The sequence below is a fragment of the Cibotium barometz genome, chromosome 21 (assembly GCF_041138505.1).
Source record: "Cibotium barometz isolate CiBa-2024 chromosome 21, ASM4113850v1, whole genome shotgun sequence".
In the NCBI taxonomy this organism is placed as follows: Eukaryota; Viridiplantae; Streptophyta; class Polypodiopsida; order Cyatheales; family Cibotiaceae; genus Cibotium; species Cibotium barometz.
In genome coordinates, this window is record NC_141066.1 from 18,250,832 (window position 1) to 18,268,591 (window position 17,760).

Consider the following 17,760-nt stretch of genomic DNA (forward strand, 5'->3'; position numbering starts at 1 on the left):
CCCTATTTTGGGTAGCGTCCATATTACTTATTGGAATGGAATAATTATTTTTATAGAGTGTGTGAAAGCTCTCTTGTGGACATTTAAATTTTGATGCAAAGGTTGTAAATATTATTGGATCAAAGTTCATAACTCAATTTTGAGAGAAAGGCTTGCATGTAAAGAAAAGAAAGCTATTTTATTACTTTTTGACTACGTTAGAGAAAAAATTATCCTGGAGGAATCGCCCTTGCTTTCCGGGCAATGGGAAGTTTGCATATATTTTTTTATTTATTATAGATTATACCATATGAATTGGTATTCAAGAAAAGTTTTTATTCTATGCTTTTCATGATGCAAAGCTTGTAGATCTAGTTGATCTCACTATCAAAATACGAACTAGTTTATCTTTTAAACTTCCACAAGTTATAAAATCAACTCTTAGAAGAAGAATTTTGCAATGGTTGTTCAAATTAGCAATTGGAGAGCTCACAATATCTCACGCCCTCCATGAAATAAAAGTGCATGATGAAAATCCCCTCACCCTCCCCCCCCTTCGCGACCCCAAAATAAATAAAAGGCTTTTGCAAAATACACTAAAAAGCTTGCTTTTCAATCCAAAAAACATTTAAAAAAATCAATTGGGCCTTTTCTTCACAATTTTCCTTTCCCACTTTTCTTGTTGGTTTCCCACTACTACCTAATTTTTCTCCATATTTTGTAATAAAAAAAATAGCATTTATTTTTTTTTATACAAATTTTGCCCAAAAATACCCAAAAATCATATTTTTAGCATAAAATATACATAAAAAATGCTTGAAAAAACTCCAAAAAATACAAGATATTTTCCCAAACCTCTTTGACAATTCTCAATGCAATTTAGACAACAACATTTTCTTAATTAACATGATGACTTGCACAACACCAAACAACCCTCATGAACTTTCGGAGCTTTTAAAACTTATGAGCAAATGTATTAGCAATTGTCTCCTACCATATTGCTTCTCTTTTTCAAAAACTACTTCATAACCTAAATGATAATTATGAAGAAGAATGGTCCAGAGTTTTCTTGCAAGATCGTGAACCAGTACAACAAAACCCCCCCATAGTAGCGACTGGGGGGGGGATGAATGGAAAAGTGGCGGGCGTCACTTAAGCAATGACGTGCCATCGCTAAAGCCATAATATAAAATACGGATAAAAAGCATCATTTATGCGATGTAAGTGACATGGGCAAACCGACAGGTGTCGTATAAGCGATGTCGTGGCATAAGCTTCTCCTAATTGTTCAGAGGCTTGTATCCTTTCCCAAAAGATGCTATCGTCGTTTTGCTGACACCATTGCATGGAAATACCGAGAGCGAGCCAATGCAAAAGCAAGACCACACGGGTAGAAGAAACGAGCCACCTTCTCATCTACCTTCTCTTTGGACTGCTCCTTGAAGATGCCTTGCAAAGAGGATTGTGTAACTTGTGGTAGCATTGTCTTCTTGGCTGCACCTTGTTGAGTCTTTTGCTTCTTGAGAGCACTCTCATGGTCCTCTCAAACCATATTTTCCCGGTCTTTAGGTAAAACCTTGCAACAAACCTGAATACCTTCCCTTGTTATGCCAAGTAAATGGGCTCACACTCAAGGACAAGAGCCAACAAACTCAATCTTGCAGAAGCTACACTTCCAATTCTTGCTTCCCCCTTTATTGAATGCAGTTATAGGGGTGACATACTTCGAAAAAGGGGCTTAGGGGTGGCTGGTGGCTTGGGCTTGAATGGGTTCACAAGAGGTACTGCAAGCGGATGGTGGTGAGGGAAACATTGTTGGTTGGTCAATCTTCATCAACATCTGTCCCAAGGACTCCTGTAGTGCTGTCGGTCTACTTTGTGCAAGACAACAACAATATATGTGTTGTGGTTTTTCTCCAACAGGCTTGTTTGCTAATGGTGATTACATGATTTGAGGCCTTGTGGTACTCTTCATGTCTACATTTTCGGATTCTGTCGTATCTATTGTCTCTTTCACCTCTACGTTTTCAGATTTGGAGCCTTGTTTTGCTGTGTTTTCTAGACTCTATTTGCTGGTAGATCTACCTTCACCTAGGCTTCATTAGTTGGACCCGAAGGTCCTTCTCTTTGGCATTTTTTTCTCATATGAGGTGTGGAAGCTGGTCGGCCTGTATTTTCAGGTTTGCAGCCCCCTGGTTGGCTGCGTGTTCTTCTCTAGAGGTTTTATTCCTACTCGGGAGGAGTTTTTTGGCTGACCCTATTTGGTAGTTTTATATAGCCGAGCCTCCCCTCCCTCACATTCATTGCTTTGTTCCTCTTGCATGCCTTAGTGCCTCTGCATATTGGCTATCTACAATCTCTCACATATAAGGTCATCTTCCCCTCTTGCATATTGCTGGTAGATCTACCTTCACCTAGGCTTCATTAGTTGGACCCGAAGGTCCTTCTCTTTGGCATTTTTTTCTCATATGAGGTGTGGAAGCTGGTCGGCCTGTATTTTCAGGTTTGCAGCCCCCTGGTTGGCTGCGTGTTCTTCTCTAGAGGTTTTATTCCTACTCGGGAGGAGTTTTTTGGCTGACCCTATTTGGTAGTTTTATATAGCCGAGCCTCCCCTCCCTCACATTCATTGCTTTGTTCCTCTTGCATGCCTTAGTGCCTCTGCATATTGGCTATCTACAATCTCTCACATATAAGGTCATCTTCCCCTCTTGCTCGAGATTTGTACCAGCTTGTGCTTCTTGTTTGCTAATATTGAGAGCAGATCTGTACCTGCATTTCTCTCCATCTCTCTCTCTCGCTCACTCTTTCTCCTATGTTTCTACTTTCTCATCTTCTGCTATGCATCCCTTCAATGCACGTAGGTTAAGAACTATTGCATATTCATGGCAAGCTAGGTTGAGAATTTTGGTTGCATTGATAGTTATAAATAGAGTTCAATCATGTTTACTTGTGTTTGATATCCTCTCACCATGGACTATGGGTGAAGTTCTTGCACTTCCATGTGTACCCATGGTGAAACTAAGGAGGTCTAGCTTCTTGATAGCTATCAAGAGGATATTACGATCATTAGGCCACTCAAGGGAGGAGATCAAGGAGGATTTGGCAGAGTATGCAAATTTAAGTACATCCGAGCTGGAGGCAACAATAGGTCGCCTCATGATTGTAGTACGTCCTGTCCAGCCTGGCGAGCGTACATCGAGTCACCACACAATGGGAGCTGGATCAGGACGACATGAGACAAGCTTGCGATGTTGACATGTATCTTTTATTTCTTCACCATTTAAGATATTTTTTATCAATGTCAAATATTTAATTTCCTATCACTTAATTTGTAGGGCTACAAATGATGTTGCTATTGCACCAGACACACAATCATCATGCAGGGACAGGTGATCCGAGAGGAGGTATTTTTCATATATTTGCCATAGATTGAAGATAATATTTATCAATGTCGGTTATTTAATTTGCTATTATCTATTTTGCAAGGATACATGGGATCTCCCTGAGTGACGATCAGCCATCTAGAGAGGTGCGACATAGAGAGAGGTATGAAACTTGATTAAATTTGTTTTGTATTTATTACTATTTAGGGATTCTCTTAGTACAATTTTTAATTGCATAAAATATGCATTGTAGTTCTAGCATACATGGTTCTCATCACACCATGGAGACTCCACCGATCGTGCTCGCTCCTCCAGTAGATGCACCTCCACGATGCACCTATATAGGCAACCTACACATAGAGTGCATCATCGATGATGATGGTAGCATCGTGGCATGAGGGGGGAGGCAGAGTCTTTTGTCATCGAATGAGAGATCTTGTAGATCTCTACATGCTGTGTATACACATATTATGGGCATAGGTGAATTTGACTTGTTCTCTTTAGATGATGTCTGTATTTTTAATAATGTGATTAATAAACACAATTTATGTTTAAATTCCAACGATCAGAAGATGAGATAGCAAAGAAATATACATATTTGGTGATTCTATAATGTGTGTGCTTGAAAACGCATGGAAAAAATCTATGGCCCTAGAACACTAGTGTACCGTTTTTGTATGTAGATACTTGTTCAAAAACAAGAATAGTGAGGCAGCGCAGTTTTTGTTAAAATTTCCCAGGGTCAATATAAGTGTTGATATAAGTGTCAAAATAAGCGTTGATAAATTATTTTTCAATGCGTATTTTGACACCTATTTTGATGTTTATATCGATGGTTATATTGATGCCCGCTTAAGTTCACTTTTTTATGTAAATTCAAATTCAAATTCTGAATTTTGTCCCTTATATATTGACACTTATTTGGATGCAATACTTGACGGCGTGGCCACCGTTGAAACTGGGCATCGAAAATTGGTCATCCTATAGTAGTGAGATAAGCATTCATACCCATAGAGTGATTTAAATAGTAACATCCATATGCTGTGGTGATAAGATATATTATAGGCAAATTCTACTAGAGAAAGGTATTGAATCTATCTTCTTGGCTCTTGTCCACAATAGGCTATGAGAATGTCTTCAATTACTTGGTTGACTCTCTCAATTTGGCCATCGATCTCTGGATGATAAGCTTTAGTGAAGCAAAGTTGAGGACCCATGGCCTGAAATAAGGACTACTACAACTTTGAAGTTAAGTCAGAATCCCGATCATCACTGACAATCCTCTTCGATAGACCATGAAGCTTCCCTTGATGAATAACCGGGCAACATTAGAAGCTTTGAAGGTTTTCTTTGCCAGTATATGATCAGCTACTTTGGTGAGCAAGTCCACCACCACAAAAATGGAATCATATCCTCCTTGTAGAGTGGGGAGACTTGTGACAAAATCCATACTAATGCATTCCCACTTCATTTTGGGTATATCCAAGGGTTGAAGCTTCCCACGCATATTGACTCTTTCATCGTTGATCCTTTGACATGACAGACATTGCTTCAAGTATTGAAGGACATCATTTTTCAAGCCCGCCCCCAATGATAGCTCCTCCTTATAGCATTTAGGGTCTTTGCTTAGCCTGGGAGTCCTGTAGTGGGGTTGTCATGAGCTTTGTGGAGGATTAGCCTCTTTAGGGTAGGATCCTTAGGAATACATAGCATGTGATTGAAGTATAGGCACCCATCATAGGTGAAGTAACACGATTAGATCTTTCTCTTTCTTTGAAGTTCCCCCTTCTTTGACTAATTTCACCATTGTTTGGTAATAAGGATCATGAAATGAGATTCCTTTTACCTTGACTAGTACGGGATCATTTGGCATCGAAAATACACTTAAGAAAGATGTGTGGCTAAGTGCATCTGCTACCACATTATCCTTTCGAGGATAAAATTTGATATCAAAGTCATATTCTTGTAGGATTTCAACCCATCTTCTTTGCCTCATATGGAGGTTAGTTTGGGTGAAGATCCACTTTAGACTCTTTTGGCCAGTTACAAGTTGGAACTTGCACCTCAGGAGATAATTTCTCCATAACTTGAGGCAATGAACTACTACTAAGAGCTCCAAATCATGGGTACCATAGTTGGTCTTATATTGCTTTCTTCAGCTCTTGTGAAGTATAAGCCACCAGCATTAGGAAAAATGTGGACTCATTTTTGAGCCTCTAAGAAATGCCAAGTCATCATTATATTATGAAAAGGGGGATCGTGGATAACGCACCAACCTCCGACAAATTTGGAGTTTTTATGCTCAAGTTATGGCCTCCCTACCAAAAAGTAGCCTTAAAAGTTCCATAAACGGAAGCCTCACCCTCATTGGTCCTTATGGAATATTCTTTGGAATCTCAAAGAGCTTAAAAGGCCCAAAAGTGAGTCCAAAGTTTCCCTAATGCCTTCCTTCTTGGGCTAAGACATCACCAAGTGCTAGACTTACTGGCATTAGTAACAACCTCAAATTCCCTGTTGAAATCAGGAAGTTTTAAGACTGCTACTAAGGTAATAATGGCTTTGAGTTGATCAAAACTGACTTGATGGATTGGCAACCACACTATTTCACAATACTTCTTAAGAATATCCATCAAGGGTGCAACTACAAAGGTGTAATATTTGATGAAAATCCTGTACCATCTTGTGATTCCGAAAGATCCACGAACTTTGTGGACTGATTTAGGGGGTGGCCATTCTAGTATATACTTGAACTTGGTGGGATCTTTTGAGATACCATCTTGGGAGACAATGAATCCAAGATTCTCAATCTAAAGAGTAAAGAAGGTACATTTTCTCTTCTTAGCATAGAGTTTATGTCTGCGTAGTAACTGTAGAACTCTACGCGTGCACATTCTCCTCATCCTCTTCCGTCGACTTGGAGTATACTAAGATGTCATCAAAAAAGACAAGCACAAATTCATCCAAGTAGGGGATGAAATATATCTTGCATTAGGTAGTTGAAAGTTTCAGGAGCATTGGTTAACCCGAATGACATTACAGTAAACTCATAGTGGCAGGTATTGAAGGTTGTCTTGGGTATATCTATTTCCTTGACTCTGATCTCATAGTAACCAGACCTCAAATCTATCTTTGAGAAAACCTTGGGCCTGTGAAGCCTCTCAATGCGAGGGATAGAATACTTGTTTTGACAGTGACTTGATTTAGCCCCCAATAATCAATGTAGAGATGGAGAGTTTCGTTCTTCTTCTTTTGGAAAAGAACAAGTGCTCCCCAAGGAGAGCTGTTGGGGTGTACAAATCCTTGCTCAATGAGTTGGGAAAGTTGCTCCTTGAGCTCCATGGCTTCAGGGAGAGACATCTTATGGGGTGTTTTTGAGACAAGTTGAGTAGCACTAGGGATCAGTTTGATTTCATGATCGACTTATCGGAGGTGGTATCCATGTAAGCTCATCAAGAAAGGTGTGAGAGAATTCTTACACCCAATAGGGTTCTTATTCTTTACTAGGTTTAGCAGCTTTGTTGAGCTTAACTAGGAAAACTTGTTGTCCCTTAATTTCTCCCTTGTTGGAGAAGATGTTTATCTTTGACTACCCTAGAAATAGGTTTACATGTCTTCCCCTGAACTAATACTACTTGGTCATGCTCATTTTGAAAGGTTATACTCCCTTGGTTACAGTGAATACTAGCATTATTTGTGATTAACCAATCCATCCCAAGGATCACATCATAAATAGCTAATGGTAAGACCCTAAAATGGCAATGAGTTTGTTCACTACCCAATTCAAAGTGCCAAGGTTTCCTACAGAGTGGTAAGATACTATTTCCTTTCCAATAGCTAGTTCCACAATCATTTTCCTAGATAAATTTTGACTCAAGTCTAATTTTTGTAAACACCTTGGAAAAAGAAATGAATGGGTACTTCCGCAATCAATCAAAAGCCAAAATGGCTTAAAATGATGAGTGGCTAGGGTTTGAATAACACCAAATTACTGATTAGGACCTTGATGTTCTACTGTCGCATGGATGGTGGCACGCACTTCTTCAGCCATTTCCAAAGATGGTTCTTCATTTATAGCACAAGCTGCATGGGCAATTGCTCCGCGACCTCTACCATGTCCTCTTGTACCTTAGTGAATAAGGGTTCCACGGCCCTAATTTTCTCAACCACTTTGAGGAAAGGATGTTGCTAGCTTGGGGACATTGGCTTTAAAGTGTCCTACCTCCTTCTAATTGAAACACACAAGGGCGTCTCTAGAAGAAGCAACATATGAGTGGGGAACAAAGGAATTGGTTTGCTGACCTCAGCTGAAGTAGGGAGTATTTTGCTAGGGCTTCTTGTAAGACTCATCCTTAGGGTTTGATTCAAGGTGAGATCTCTTCTGAGGCTTAACTTTTCCAAACTTTAACTCCTTCATAACAAGAGGTTTTTCTTGTATGAGAGTATCTTGCAATGTGCTCGGTCTTATTTCTTCGAGGTGGGAATCCAAAGGTTCATTCAAGCCTTATGGCAGAAAGCGGGCTACTTGTTGGGAGGTGATCATGGATGGGGCATACTTTTAGAGAGTGATGAACTTCGAGTAGTATTCTTCTAGGGTTAAACTAAGCTACTTGAGGCTTAAGAACTCATTCATCTTGATAGAGTCATGAGATGGGGGGAGATACCACTCCTTCACAGTTTTCTTGATGTCATCTCATGTTTGGGAGTGTTTGGTGACTCCCTTATCACGGCACCATTGCTTCCACTAGAGTTTAGCATCCCTAGTGAGGCAAATTTGTCCAAGCAAGGACTCGTTTGGCGCTCTACTACCGATAGCTGAGAAATAATCATCCATTGTTTCAATCCATACTTCGGCATCCTTCTCAATTTTTGAACCTTCCCCCTTAAAGGAGAGAGGTTGCATTTATTTGAGTAGGAGCTTCTTCTCCTGGGTAACTATGTATAGCACATTGGGGAGACGAGGATGATCATCTTGGCTGTTATCACAAGATTAAATTTAGGATCATGAGATTCATACTTTACACTATGCTCATGATTTTAAAAGTAAAACTTTGAAATAAATTTATTTCTCAAATATTTACAAGGACAAGATTCATTACAAAGATTTGAGACTAATATAGTTATTCTTATTCATCCATAAAGGAGAATTCTAGGCTCAACTAAAGCATAAGACTTAAGCAATCTGAATAAGTGAAGTATGGGGGTTCCATCGTGGTTTCTAAGATACGGAAGACTAATGGTAGGGAAGTTAGACTATGTATTGTGGTGTATTCCATAACAGCTACGCTGTCGGCAAGTAAGACTTGCATTACTTGGTCTTATACCCAGTGATTCTGTGGTGTAAGATTCCTCTCCCAACCCCTTTTTGATGTCTAGTATCTTCCCCTGTAATCAACCCCTCTTCAGAAATATAAAGACCTTGTTTCTAACTATTTTAGCTTAGAGAGAGAAAATATTCTAGAGAGAGAATATTCAGATTTTGAATATTTTTGGATAGAAAAATATCTCTTATAATTCAGATGAGTTCCCCTGAAACAGAAATTCAAAAGGAATTTTTCAATGTGCAATTGGAATTAATTGGAAATAGGTATAAAGAACCTTAGTCTAAGGGTCTAGATTTTCAGAAATCTTTAGACTATGGTCCAATTAAGGTTCCTATGGGCCAATAGCATCAATCCATGTGTAGGGAGTAGATAAATCCAATTTGTAAAAAGAAGATACCCAAAAATGAGTAAATGCTCACATAAGGTGAAGAGTTGAAAATGTACAAGGTTTATTAGTAAAAAACTATGAGCAATATTAAAAATATGAGATATTTTGGGTATCCAAAAATGAGTAAATGCTCACATAAGATGAAGAGTTGAAAATGTACCAGGTTTATTAGTAAAAAACTATGAGCAATATTAAAATGATTCCATTATGACACATATGTAAGGAAGGGGAATTCTTTAAAGGAGGTGCATATTTCACATAAGATGAAGAGTTGAAAATGTACAAGGTTTATTAGTAAAAAATTATGAGCAATATTAAAAGTATGACATATGTAAGGAAGGGGAGTTCTTTAAAGAAGGTGCATATTTCACATAAGATGAAGAGTTGAAAATGTACAAGGTTTATTAGTTAAAAAACTATGAGCAATATTAAAATGATTCCATTATGACACATATGTAAAGAAGGGGAGTTCTTTAAAGGAGGTGCATATTTCACATGCTTGAATGAGTTTTAAACTCATAAAAATTGAGATATTTCATCTCTCCTCTCTCCTCATTCAAGTCTAGTTCCAAAAAGTTAGCTTAATTGACCTAAAAATGGTCAAAAATTGACCAAACTGATTTAGAAAATTCTAGAATCAGTTTGTTTGGTTAGGAGCTCAATTTTTCCTATAAATAGAAGCCTCCCCCTTGTTGAAAAATATATAGTGTTTATGCATCGTTACTCTACTCCACCTAAGCTAAGAACTGTGAATTCATTTAATAATTCACTAGTTTTTGGAGCTTCCCTCTTTCTTTAATCCCAATTAGTGGCTCCATCAACATACTTAACCAATTGATTGGTTGGGGGCCTCTACCGTGAACAAAGAATCAAGCAACTTGTAAGGTAATTAGTGCTTTTCTATAATTTCTCAATGTTTCTCTCTTCTCAACCCCTCTCAAGCTTGAGAAGCTTAATTGGTATGGTTTTTTAAATGCTATTGAAGTTAATTGGTGAATAGTAGTGAAGAGTTACATAATTTAATAAATGCTATTGAAGTTAATTTTCATTTATGTTTAAATTCTAATGGTTTTTATGTAATTTCTCTCTCTCACTCAAGAAATGGTCATACTCATGACCCATTCTCAATCCAAAAGAAGCTTTTCATAAAGCTTTTCTTTAATCCAAGATTAAGCTATGCTTGAGGCCAAATTAATGGTTTTTTTTTCTATGCTTTTAGTTTATGCATATTGATGATTCAATCCATTATGGATTAATGATCCAATTAGAGATCATTTTAATTATTTCCTTTATGATAAGCTTTATCCCGTAGAAAAATTGAGATTTATCAGTCATAGCAGCGGAGCTATGGCAAAATTTTTATAAAAATTATGCATAAAATAATTTCATTCAAAGCATAAAAAGAGGACTTCCTACCATATTCTAGGAATTATCATCCTAGACTAATTGAAAGAATTTCATTATAATCATGGAGAAATTGAATTTCTATATTATGCATAAAGAATAAGTTTTTATATCAAAAGTGTTACTTTTATCATTTTATTTACTTGCATAGAAGTATGCATAATGGATAAATTTTTATATCAAAAGTGTTACTTTTATCATTTTTATTTTCATGCATAGAAGTATGCATAATGGATAAATTTTTATATCAAAAGTGTTACTTTTATCATTTTTATTTACATGCATAGAAGTATGCATAATGGATAAATTTTTATATCAAAAGTGTTACTTTTATCATTTTTATTTTCATGCATAGAAGTATGCATAATGGATAAATTTTTATATCAAAAGTGTTACTTTTAGCATAATTGAATTTCATGCATAGAGGTATGCATAAGAGATGAATATTTTATTATAAAAGTGTTACTTTTACAATAATTGAAATTCATGCATAGAGGTATGCATAAGAGATGAATATTTTATTATAAAAGTGTTACTTTTACAATAATTAAAATTCATGCATAGAGGTATGCATAAGAGATGAATATTTTATTATAAAAGTGTTACTTTTAGCATAATTGAATTTCATGCATAGAGGTATGCATAAGAGATGATAATTTTATTATAAAAGTGTTACTTTTAGCATAATTAAATTTCATGCATAGAAGTATGCATAAAAGATATGGGAAGTGATAAGATATGATAAGATGCATATAAGATGAGTTAAGATGTGATAAGATGTGTATGGGATGAGATAAGAAGTGTATGAGATGAGATAAGATGTATATGGGTTGTGATAGGGTGAGAATGGATGTGATATAAAAGATTAGATATGAAGGCATATGGGGTTATATGAATGGGAATGTGAAAATGGATGTATGTATGTGGATGTGTGGATGTGGAGATGGGAGTGTGGATGTATGCATGTGAAAATGGATGTATGCATGAAGATGTATATGCATAGATGTGAATGTGGATGTAGACGTGGTTGTATAGAAGTGAATGTGGAATGTGGATATGGATTTATGTATGTATGTGGATGTAGATGTGGATGTATAGATGTGAATGGGAATATAGATGTGGATATAGATGTGAATGTGAATGTAGATGTGGATGTATGTGAATGTGGATGTAGATGTGGTTGTATAGATGTGAATGTGGAACGTGGATGTGGATGTATGTATGTATGTGGATGTAGATGTGTATGTATAGATGTGAATGGGAATGTGGATGTGGATATATGTGAATGTGGATGTAGATGTGGATGTATAGATGTGAATGTGGAATGTGGATGTGGATGTATGTATGTATATGGATGTAGATGTGGATGTATAGATGTGAATGTGGAATGTGGATGTGGATATATGTATGTATGTGGATGTAGATGTGGATGTATAGATGTGAATGGGAATGTGGATGTGGATGTATGTATGTATGTGGATATGGATGTATGAATGAGGACGTGATAGTGGATGTATGCATGAGGATGTGGATGTATGAATGAGGACGTGATAGTGGATGTATGCATGTGGATGTAGATGTGGATGTATAGATGTGAATGGGAATGTGGATGTGGATGTATGTATGTATGTGGATATGGATGTATAAATGAGGACCTGATAGTGGATGTATGCATGTGGATGTGGATGTATGAATGAGGACGTGATAGTGGATGTATGCATGTGGATGTAGATGTATGGATGTGGATATGGATGTGTATGTATGAATGTGGATATGGGATGTGGATGTATAAATGAGGATGTGAAAATGGAGGTAAGCATGTAGATGTGGATGTATGGATGTGAATGTGGATGTGGATGTGGATGTATGGATGTGAATATATGATATGTGATGTGAAGGAATCTGAAGTGAAGAGATGGAAAATGATGTGATTGGATGAGTACACATATAAATGGAATGAGGAATAAGTAATGTGGATTATATAAGGGATAATGTGGAAAAATTAGAGTTAATATAGAAATTGTATTTGTAAACTGTTTGTAAATGCTGTTTGTAAATGGCTGTTTTATGTCAAGAATGCTGGGAAAGCATTTTGACCGTCTTGTGATTAAGGTCGTGGAGACCTAACTGATAAAGTTGCAACTGCTGACGGAGAGTCAATGGAGGACGTCTCGCGTAGCAAGGTCGGCCGAGGTCTTGACCAGCCTCGGTTCGATTAAAATGGTGAGCTTCCGGTACGGTGGATGAGGGACCAAGGAAGCGGCCTATGAGTGAAGCGCTAGGTCACCTGCGAAGGATCCTAGAGGGTGCTGACCATACGGTGCTCGGGCTCTGGGTCGCCTAGGATACCCACGCGTGCGTCGAGGAAGATATTGGAACAAGGAGTAAGAGTTGTTTTGTGAAACCGGGCATGGATCTGGTTGATTGACCTTGCTGGTCTTCAATGGATGAGTCCATGGCTCTTTATATGGATCTGTTGGTTGATCTTGCTGATCTTCAACGAGAGTCCATCTTGATTTTTATAAGTGATTATATTGCCGAGTATTATGGGCTAGGAACTATTGAAAAGGCCCCTGTGTGGACAGGTGGTGAGCGTTCTAGTTGCCAATGATGCCATAGATACTCTGATGAAGGAATGATGGGAAATTATGAATCAACTGGATAAATTGGAAAATTGTGATCAGTGGTACTATGGTTTCATTAAAGGATTGTTTTAAAGTTAGCTGATGCTAAGAAAAAGGCAATTTTCATATTGGGTGTGTAAGTGGTGTGGCTAGTTTTATGTTTGCATGAACTTCCGGCTAGGGGGCCTTGGAACTCTTTTCCTTGGTACCCGGGACAAAACCTAACCAAATTCCAAATTGGATCCCATCACTACAGTGGTTGGGCAGTTGGCTAACCCATGGGATCGGATGGGGTTAGGCTGGACTGATGGATCCGTAAATCGAGATTTAATTTCTATTATAACGATAGATGAAGTAAATCCCAGATAGAAATTGTTCTATGGATAGGAATCAACGGCTGTGCCTCTTGATGGGGAAAAAAGCGTTGATCCCAATGATCCAAGTGCAAGTTTCTTCCTTGATTTGACCAAGTACCGTTAAAGGTGCAGTCAGATCAGTTGATCTGTAATGATCTTGACTGCGTTAGAGTAAAGAGTTATCCTGGTGGAATCGCCCATGCTTTCTGGGTAAGGGAAGTTTTTTTCGGGTTCGGTTTTGGAAAAACCGACGGATTAGTCTCTTGTCCAGATATCCGTGGACGAGGCCCCGAGTGTGGGTCCCTGCCCCGCGCATGAAGTGCTACTTCCGCTGCTAGTACCCCGAATCTGTTGCATGGTGGGAACAGGGATCTCACAGTTGGTATCAGAGCCAGGTTAATAAAGATCAACTGAGAAGACAAATAGGTCAAAAATTTATCAAGAAACACAAAAAAGTTGTAATTGTGTGATATAATTCATACAATTTGATATTCAAACTGAAATTCGTAATTTGGTAATTGGGTCTTCAGATGGAAGTACCGCAATTATATAGAATCCCTGACTTGCTTGAGGCCTAGACATGATGGTATTTACCTTATAATTCCAAGGGCCGTGACTATCCGTATATACCGAGAGTATAACTGCAGCTCTTTACTGACAGTATATACGAGTAAATCTAAGACTTGAAATTATAAGCGTTAATTCTATCCAGATGATGAATTTGAATGTGGTTGATATGATTTTTAATTCTGTTTGGGAACTGATGAATTGATTGGGATTCTGATTGAAAAATGATGATTTTTGAAATTTAGTTGAAATATAATAACCTGAGCAAAACCGCAATGAGGATGAATGGGACGAGTCCCTGTAATGATAAATGATGATAATGATTTCAGCAAATCACTATGAGATTAGTGGATTGTGCTGTCAAAGTGCTACTGTTAACACTTGACTCGGTATATCAAGTTAAGGGATGACAAATTGAAAACTTGCTTGACTGAAATTCCCGTGGAGGAATGTTCAGAAAGAAAAATTTTTGATCTGATGGACCATTATTGTGTTAAAGATATGAATGATATGATCTGAAATGAAATTATTTAATGATGAGTTCTATATAAGGGATATTTATCCTCGTATTCTGTTGGGTTGACCAGAATATAAGGAACCCTAGAATAAATTGGATCTTAAGAAAAAGAGTTGTCCTCTACTTGGCGAGATGAGGACATCTCGCGCTTTTTTTAAGTGGGGTAGAATGTAAGAATTCTTCCCAGTTTTTGAGGTATTCAAAAATAAGAATCTCCTCTCTAATCTTATAACTATTCTCTCTCTAATATATAAATTTTTGACAGAATCATGAGACGAGGAAATCGTAGCCGTCAGCAGCCAGACCCTGTCATCACTGAAGATAACGAACTTGATCCTGATGTTCGCAAGGCTCTTCATAGGACTCAACCAGGACCCTTCAAAGGAGAAGGGGAGAACCTAGGTGAGACTGTGGAGAAATGGGTGGAAGCCATGGAAGAGTATTTTGACGTCACAGGTTATAATGAGCTGAGCAAAATAGCTCTTGGCCGGTTGAAAATAGTGGAAACAGCCAGGGTAGCATGGAGGAACCACTGTGACACCAACCGTCTAAATAGAAATACCCAATCTTGGAATGACCTAAAAAACTATTTGAGAAAGAGATTCTGTCCTCCTGGATTTTTGGAAACCAAAATGAACGAATTTTTAGAACTAAAGCAGGAGAACAAAACCATTGAAGAATATCACCAGGCCTTTGCTCTTCTACTCAAATACTCACCACCTCTAGATGAAGAACAGCTCATGGCCAGGTTCATTCGGGCAATGAACGAACCTTTGGACACACTGGTCAAAAATGCCAAACCAGTGTCCATGGCTGAAGCAGTAAAAATGGCAAAGGATTTTGCCAAAGCCTTTGTAGTAAAGGTCCCGCCAAAACCTGCACCCTCTAACTTTAAAAGATTCCAAGCCCAGGAAGGTACTTCAAACTTTCCACCTCCAAAGAGGCAGCAAGGACCGATTCAGAATCAAGATGCAGGAAGATTCCAAAGTGAAGGAAGATCCTTCCCCCAAAATACTTTCTCAAGAGGACCATCTATTTTAAGGATGCAGAACAATGAGCCCAGAAGTGAGAACCGGTGTTTTGGATGCCAAGGTTTTGGTCATCAGTTAAAAGACTGCCCAACTCCTGCCATGTCAAGGGGACAGGGAAGTCTAGGACCCCGAATTCAGAGACCAATTCCTTCATACCAGTCTAATCAGGGTCCGTCTCACCCAAGCCAGGGTAACCCCAGAAGAACTCCAAATCAACCATCTGCCTCTACCCAGAATAACCTTAGAACTCCTTTCCAGAACAGGGGCAACCAAAGAGAAAGAATTCCACCTCAGACTGCAGCAGCCAGAGCAGTCACAATTTTAGAAGAAGTAGAAGAGGAAAGAAGGGCAGATCTTTACTGCAATTGAAAAACCAAGGACTTAACCGACAGTTCTCAAGTCATCCATACTCCAGCAGAATACCAGGGAAAAATCGACCGTCCACTTCCAAGGCGTAAAGTTGAATGTGATTGAAGAAGAAGAAGATGTGATGAAAGAAATCATACTCCACCTGCGAGATGAGGACATCTCGTGTTTTTTAAGTGGGGTAGAATGTAAGATTCCTCTCCCAACCCCTTTTTGATGTCTAGTATCTTCCCCTGTAATCAACCCCTCTTCAGAAATATAAAGACCTTGTTTCTAACTATTTTAGCTTAGAGAGAGAAAATATTCTAGAGAGAGAATATTCAGATTTTGAATATTTTTGGATAGAAAAATATCTCTTATAATTCAGATGAGTTCCCCTGAAACAGAAATTCAAAAGGAATTTTTCAATGTGCAATTGGAATTAATTGGAAATAGGTATAAAGAACCTTAGTCTAAGGGTCTAGATTTTCAGAAATCTTTAGACTATGGTCCAATTAAGGTTCCTATGGGCCAATAGCATCAATCCATGTGTAGGGAGTAGATAAATCCAATTTGTAAAAAGAAGATACCCAAAAATGAGTAAATGCTCACATAAGGTGAAGAGTTGAAAATGTACAAGGTTTATTAGTAAAAAACTATGAGCAATATTAAAAATATGAGATATTTTGGGTATCCAAAAATGAGTAAATGCTCACATAAGATGAAGAGTTGAAAATGTACCAGGTTTATTAGTAAAAAACTATGAGCAATATTAAAATGATTCCATTATGACACATATGTAAGGAAGGGGAATTCTTTAAAGGAGGTGCATATTTCACATAAGATGAAGAGTTGAAAATGTACAAGGTTTATTAGTAAAAAATTATGAGCAATATTAAAAGTATGACATATGTAAGGAAGGGGAGTTCTTTAAAGAAGGTGCATATTTCACATAAGATGAAGAGTTGAAAATGTACAAGGTTTATTAGTTAAAAAACTATGAGCAATATTAAAATGATTCCATTATGACACATATGTAAGGAAGGGGAGTTCTTTAAAGGAGGTGCATATTTCACATGCTTGAATGAGTTTTAAACTCATAAAAATTGAGATATTTCATCTCTCCTCTCTCCTCATTCAAGTCTAGTTCCAAAAAGTTAGCTTAATTGACCTAAAAATGGTCAAAAATTGACCAAACTGATTTAGAAAATTCTAGAATCAGTTTGTTTGGTTAGGAGCTCAATTTTTCCTATAAATAGAAGCCTCCCCCTTGTTGAAAAATATATAGTGTTTATGCATCGTTACTCTACTCCACCTAAGCTAAGAACTGTGAATTCATTTAATAATTCACTAGTTTTTGGAGCTTCCCTCTTTCTTTAATCCCAATTAGTGGCTCCATCAACATACTTAACCAATTGATTGGTTGGGGGCCTCTACCGTGAACAAAGAATCAAGCAACTTGTAAGGTAATTAGTGCTTTTCTATAATTTCTCAATGTTTCTCTCTTCTCAACCCCTCTCAAGCTTGAGAAGCTTAATTGGTATGGTTTTTTAAATGCTATTGAAGTTAATTGGTGAATAGTAGTGAAGAGTTACATAATTTAATAAATGCTATTGAAGTTAATTTTCATTTATGTTTAAATTCTAATGGTTTTTATGTAATTTCTCTCTCTCACTCAAGAAATGGTCATACTCATGACCCATTCTCAATCCAAAAGAAGCTTTTCATAAAGCTTTTCTTTAATCCAAGATTAAGCTATGCTTGAGGCCAAATTAATGGTTTTTTTTTCTATGCTTTTAGTTTATGCATATTGATGATTCAATCCATTATGGATTAATGATCCAA